This window comes from Dipteris shenzhenensis, chromosome 6, assembly GCF_047967505.1.
Source record: "Dipteris shenzhenensis isolate YYH24624 ecotype China chromosome 6, Dip_SZ_1.0, whole genome shotgun sequence".
In the NCBI taxonomy this organism is placed as follows: Eukaryota; Viridiplantae; Streptophyta; class Polypodiopsida; order Gleicheniales; family Dipteridaceae; genus Dipteris; species Dipteris shenzhenensis.
Genome location: NC_141601.1, coordinates 8,941,123 through 8,947,173, shown reverse-complemented (window position 1 = coordinate 8,947,173; position 6,051 = coordinate 8,941,123).

Sequence of the window (6,051 nt, the reverse complement as noted above, 5' to 3'; positions counted from 1 at the left end):
AATTGGCTCTCGAATTCATCATCCAAGCTCACGGCATCATCATTCTGCTCTTTGCTGCAACTACTCTCTCTCTCGAATTCGATGCTACTCTTTGCTGCAACTACTCTCTCTCTCTCTCTCTCTCGTGCAACTCTCACATCGCTCATGCTCTCTCTCACCTAGAGAGATCGAGAGAGGGCGAGAGAGAGAGAGAGAGAGAGAGAGAGAGAGAGAGAGAGAGAGAGAGAGAGAGAGAGAAGAGAGAGAGAGAGAGAGAGCTCTCAACTTCAAATTGAAATTGTATTGCAAATGCAAATTCAAATTCAAATTCAAAATTGAAATGTTCCATTTTAACATTATAATTTTTTGAACTTGAATTTTTAAATTTGAGAAATTTTTGAATTCTAAATTCAAATTTCCCGCCTAATTTTGAATTTTTTTCACAAGGCAAGTTGAAGTTTGGAGAATGGCACTGGTGCCATTCTCCACAACATCATATGAATATTTGAAGAATGGCACCAATGCCATTCATCACATGGAGAATTTCTAGCTTGATTTTTAGACCTTATGACTAGACCTTAGGTCCATAACAATTCGACCATATGCCATTATAGTTTCGACCATTTGCCACCATGGCTCAATCCTTTGACCTCATGCAAATGATTTCCACCATATGTAAAAGATTTGGCCATAAAACTCTTCGTAGGTTATCACCATATGGATAAGGTTTTGACCAAGAGAGAGAGAGAGAGAGATGGACAATGGTACCAGTGCCATTCTCTAACCATCATCTATGACAATTTGACATGCATGGAATAATTTGAATTCTATATGAGTTGAACTTTGGAGAATGGCACTGGTGCCATTCTCCACATCATATGAATATTTGAAGAATGGCGCTAGTGCCATTCATACATAGAGAATGGAGAATGGCACTGTTGCCACACTCCTCAATCCTTGTGATTGATGGCATAGGTGCCAATATCAATATTTTACTCATATGGTGTGGTGGACAATGGCACTGGTGCCATTCTCTAACCATCATTTGTGATAACATTGACATCTAGGGAATGGGACCTGAACCAGTGTGTGTAATCCATGAGATTAATCAATATATGGCTAAAGTTTTGACCATCTAGCCTGATGTTTAGACATTATGTCCTAAGATTTTAAAACCCTTTTTAGACATTAGAGCCATAATATTTGGACCATATGGCATTATATTTTTGACCATTTGCCACCATGGCTTAATCCTCTAGCCTCATGCAATTGATTTCCACCATAACCAAAAGATTTGGCCATAAAACTCTTCATAGGTTATCACTATATGGATAAGGTTTTGACCAATTGAGAGAGAGAGAGAGAGAGAATATGATATGAATATTTTGAGCCAATCATCACATGCAGAATCGAGAATGGCACTGGTGTCATTCTCCTCAATCCATGTGTGTCATTCTCCTCAAACCACATGTGCCATTCTCCTCAATGCAATACCATTCATCACTGGAGAATGGTGAATGGGACTTGTGACATTCTCCTCAATCCTTGTGATTAATGGCATAGATGCCACTGTGAATATAATCATATGGCACCAGTGCCACTCTCTAACCATCATCTATGATAATTTGACATACATGTAATAATTTGAATTCTATATGAGTTGAAGTTTGGAGAATGGCACTGGTGCCATTCTCCACAACATCATATGCATATTTGAAGAATGGCACTAGTGCCATTCTCCTCAATCCATGTGTGTCATTTTCGTTAATCCAATGGCATTCATCTCATGCAGAATGGAGAATGGCACTGGTGTCATTCTCCTCAATCCAATGCCAATCACCACATGCATAATCGAGAATGGCACTGGTGTCATTCTCCTCAATCCATGTGTGTCATTCTCGACAACATCATATGCATATTTGAAGAATAATCCACGTTTGACATACATGAAATAATTTGAATCCTATATGAGTTGAAGTTTGGAGAATGGCACTGGTGCCATTCTCCACAACATCATATGCATATTTGAAGAATGGCACTAGTGCCATTCGTACATAGAGAATGGAGAATGGCACTGGTGCCATTCTCCTCAATCCATGTGTGTCATTTTCCTTAATCCAATGGCATTCATCTCATGGAGAATGGAGAATGGCACTGGTGTCATTCTCCTCAATCCAATGCCAATCATCACATGTAGAATCGAGAATGACACTCCTCAATCCATGTGTCTCATTCTCCTCAAACCATGTGTGCCATTCTCCTCAATGCAATACCATTCATCACATGGAGACTGGAGAATGGTGAATGGGACTTGTGACATTCTCCTCAATCCTTGTGATTAATGGCATGGGTGCCACTGTGAATATAATCATATGGCACCAGTGCCACTCTCTAACCATCATCTGTGATACTTTGTCTACATGAAATAATTTGAATTCTATATGAGTTGAAGTTTGGAGAATGGCACTGCCATTCTCCACAACATCATATGCATATTTGAAGAATGGCACTAGTGCCATTCATACATAGAGAATGGAGAATGGCACTGGTGCCATTCTACTCAATCCTTGTGATTAATGGCACATGTGTCAGTCTCAATATTATAATCATATGGTGTGGTGGACTATGGCACCAGTGCCATTCTCTAACCATCATTTTTTACAACATTGACATCTAGGAAATCAGACCTGAACCATTGTGTCAATCCATGAGATTAATCACTATATGGTTAAAATATTGACCATCTAGCCTAATTTTTGGACATTATGACCTAAGATTTTTAGACCTTTTCAAACATTAGGGCCATAATATTTGGATCATATGGCATTAAATGTTTGAGAATTTGTCACCATGGCTTAATCCTTTGGCCTCATGCAATCGATTTCCACCATAAGAAAAAGATTTGGCCATAAAACTCTTCATAGGTTATCACTATATGGAAAAGGTTTTGACCAATTGAGAGAGAGAGAGAGAGAGAGAGAGAGTATTATATGAATATTTAGAGAATGGCACCAATGCCAATCATCAAATGCAAAATGGAGAATGGCATTGGTACCATTCTCCTCAATTCATGTATGTTATTCTCCTCAATCCAATGCCATTCATCACATGGAGAAGGGAGAATGGCACTGGTGTCATTCTCCTAAATCCATGTGTGCTATTCTCCTCAATCCAATGCCATTCATCAAATGGAGAATGGAGAATAGCACTGGTGCTATTCTCCTCAATCCTTGTGATTAATGGCATAGGTGCCAGTTGCAATATAATCATATGGTGCTATGGAAAATGGCACCAGTGCCATTCTCTAACCATCATCTGTGACAACATTGACATACAAGGAATCATTTGAATTCTATATGAGTTGAAGTTTGGAGAATGGAACTGGCATCATTCTCTACAACATCATATGAATATTTGAAGAATGGCACCAATGCCATTCATGCAATTGATTTCCACCATAAGAAAAAGATTTGGCCATAAAACACTTCATTGGTTATCATCATATGGATAAGGTTTTGACCAATTGAGAGAGAGAGAGAGAGAGAGAGAGAGAAGATTATTTGAATATTTGGAGAATGGCACCAATGCCATTCATCAAATAGAGAATGGAGATTGGCAATGGTGCCATTCTCCTCAATCCACGTGTGTCATTCTCCTCAATCCAATGCCATTCATCACATGGAGAATGGAGAATGGCACTAGTGTCATTCTCCTCAATCCAATGACATTCATCACATGGAGAATGGAGAATGGCATTGGTGTCATTCTCCTCAATCCATATGCGGCATTCTCCTCAATCCATGTGTGCCATTCTTCTCAATCCAATGTGATTTATCACTTGGATTTTTTGGACAATAGCACCAGTTCCATTCTCCAATCATCATTTGTTATGTTCCACTGGCATGATAATGGACATTCAACACAATATTAGATGATTATAATGACACCAGTAACATTATCCTACCATCATGAGTTAGAACCATTATCACCAAAAGATCAAATTTAGTTTTAGAGAATGGCACTGGTGCCATTGTCCCCACAACACTATATGAATATTTGGGACATGGCACCAGTACCATTGATCACATGGAGAATGGAGAATGGCATTGGTTCCATCCTCCACAATCCATGTGATGAATGGTACTAGTTCCATTCTCCAAATAATCACAAAGAGTTATGGACAATGGCACTAGTACCAATTCTATAGTCATCATGTGTTAGGTTCTTATACATAGTAGTTGGGAGGACTCTAATGTGATAACCCTAACATCATGTTTTGTGTTCCACTGGTAGAATAACTTTGACATCTGGAGAATGGAACTTGTGCTATTCTCGGCAATCCATGTGATGAATAGCACTAGTGTCATTCTCCACAAGGTCATGTAGGATGGCACCACTGGCAATCTCCACAAGCTCTCATAGTGTATGGCACTGGTGCCATTCTCGACAAACTCCCATTCAGATTGGCATAAGTTCTCAGATGGATTTGAGGAGAATGGCATCAGTGCCATTCATCATATGGAGAATGGAGAATGGCATTGGTGCCATCCTCCACAGTCCATGTGATGAATGTCACTGGTGCCATTCTTCAAAAAATCATATGGTATTGTGGGCAATGGTACTAGAGCGATTGACCAAATAATCATATGATGTTGAGAATGACATTAGTGCCATTCATCACATAAAGAATAGAGAATAGCACTCGTGACATTCTCGGAATAATCATATGATGTTGTGAAGAATGGCACTGGTGCCATTCTCCAATCATCATGTGCTATGGAGAATGGAATCTGTGTCATTCTCCATAATATCATATCAGTTTTTAGACAATGGCACCATTGCCATTCTCCAACCATCATTTGTTATGTTTGACATCTGGAGAATGGAACTTGTGCCATTCTTGACAATCCATGTGATGAATGGCACTGGCGTCATCCTCCACAAGGTCATGTAGTATGGCACCACTGCTAATCTCCACTTGCTCTAATGGAGTATGGCACCGGTGCCATTCTCCACAAACTCCCATCCAGATTGGATTTAGTCCTCATGAATATGAGGAGAATGGCACTGGTGCCATTCTCCAAAACATCATGTGTTTACTTTGAGAATGACACTGGTACCATTCATTACATGGAGAATGGAGAATGGCATTGGTGCCATCCTCCACAATTCATGTGATGACAGTCACTAATATCATTCTCCAAATAATCAGATGGTGTTGTGGGCAATGGTACCAGTGCCATTGACCAAATAATCATATGATGTGATTGAGAATGGCATCATCACAGGGAGAACAGAGAATAGTAGTGGTAACATTCTCCAAATAGTCATATGATATTTTGGAGAATGGCACCGGTGCCATTCTTGAATGATCATGTGTTGTGGAGAATAGATCTGTTGTGGAGAATGGAACTACTACCATTTTCCAACCATCATGTGTTAGGTTCCTCTCAAATTTCCTATGATAAAACTCTCATGTGTCAACGTTGGCACCTGGAGAATGACACTGGTGCCATCCTCTTAAATCCATAGTTGAATGAGCCTAGTGCCATTCTTGACAACATCATGGAGGATGGCACCAATTTCACTATCTACAAACTCTCATGCAGGATTCTCCACATATTCTCGTGGAGTATTGAACCGATGTCATTATTCAAAAACTCTGATTGAGATTGGCATTATGGTCAGATGAATTTGAGGAGAATGGCACTAATGCCATTCTCCAAAACATCATGTGGTTACTTGGGGAATGGCACCACTGCCATTAATCAAATGGAGAATGGAGAATGGCATGTTCCATCCTCCACAATCCATGTGATGAATGGCACTGGTGCCATTCTCCAAATAATTAGATGGTGTTGTGGACAATGGCACCAATACCATTTTATAGTCGTCATGTATTAGGTTCCTATACATATTATTTGGGAAGACTCTAATTTGATAACCTCACATCATGTGTTATGTTCCACTAGTAGGATCATGAACATTCTACACAACATCAGATGATTATTTGGAAAATGAAACTAGTACTATTATCCTACCATCAGATGTAGTTTTAGAGAATGGTACTGG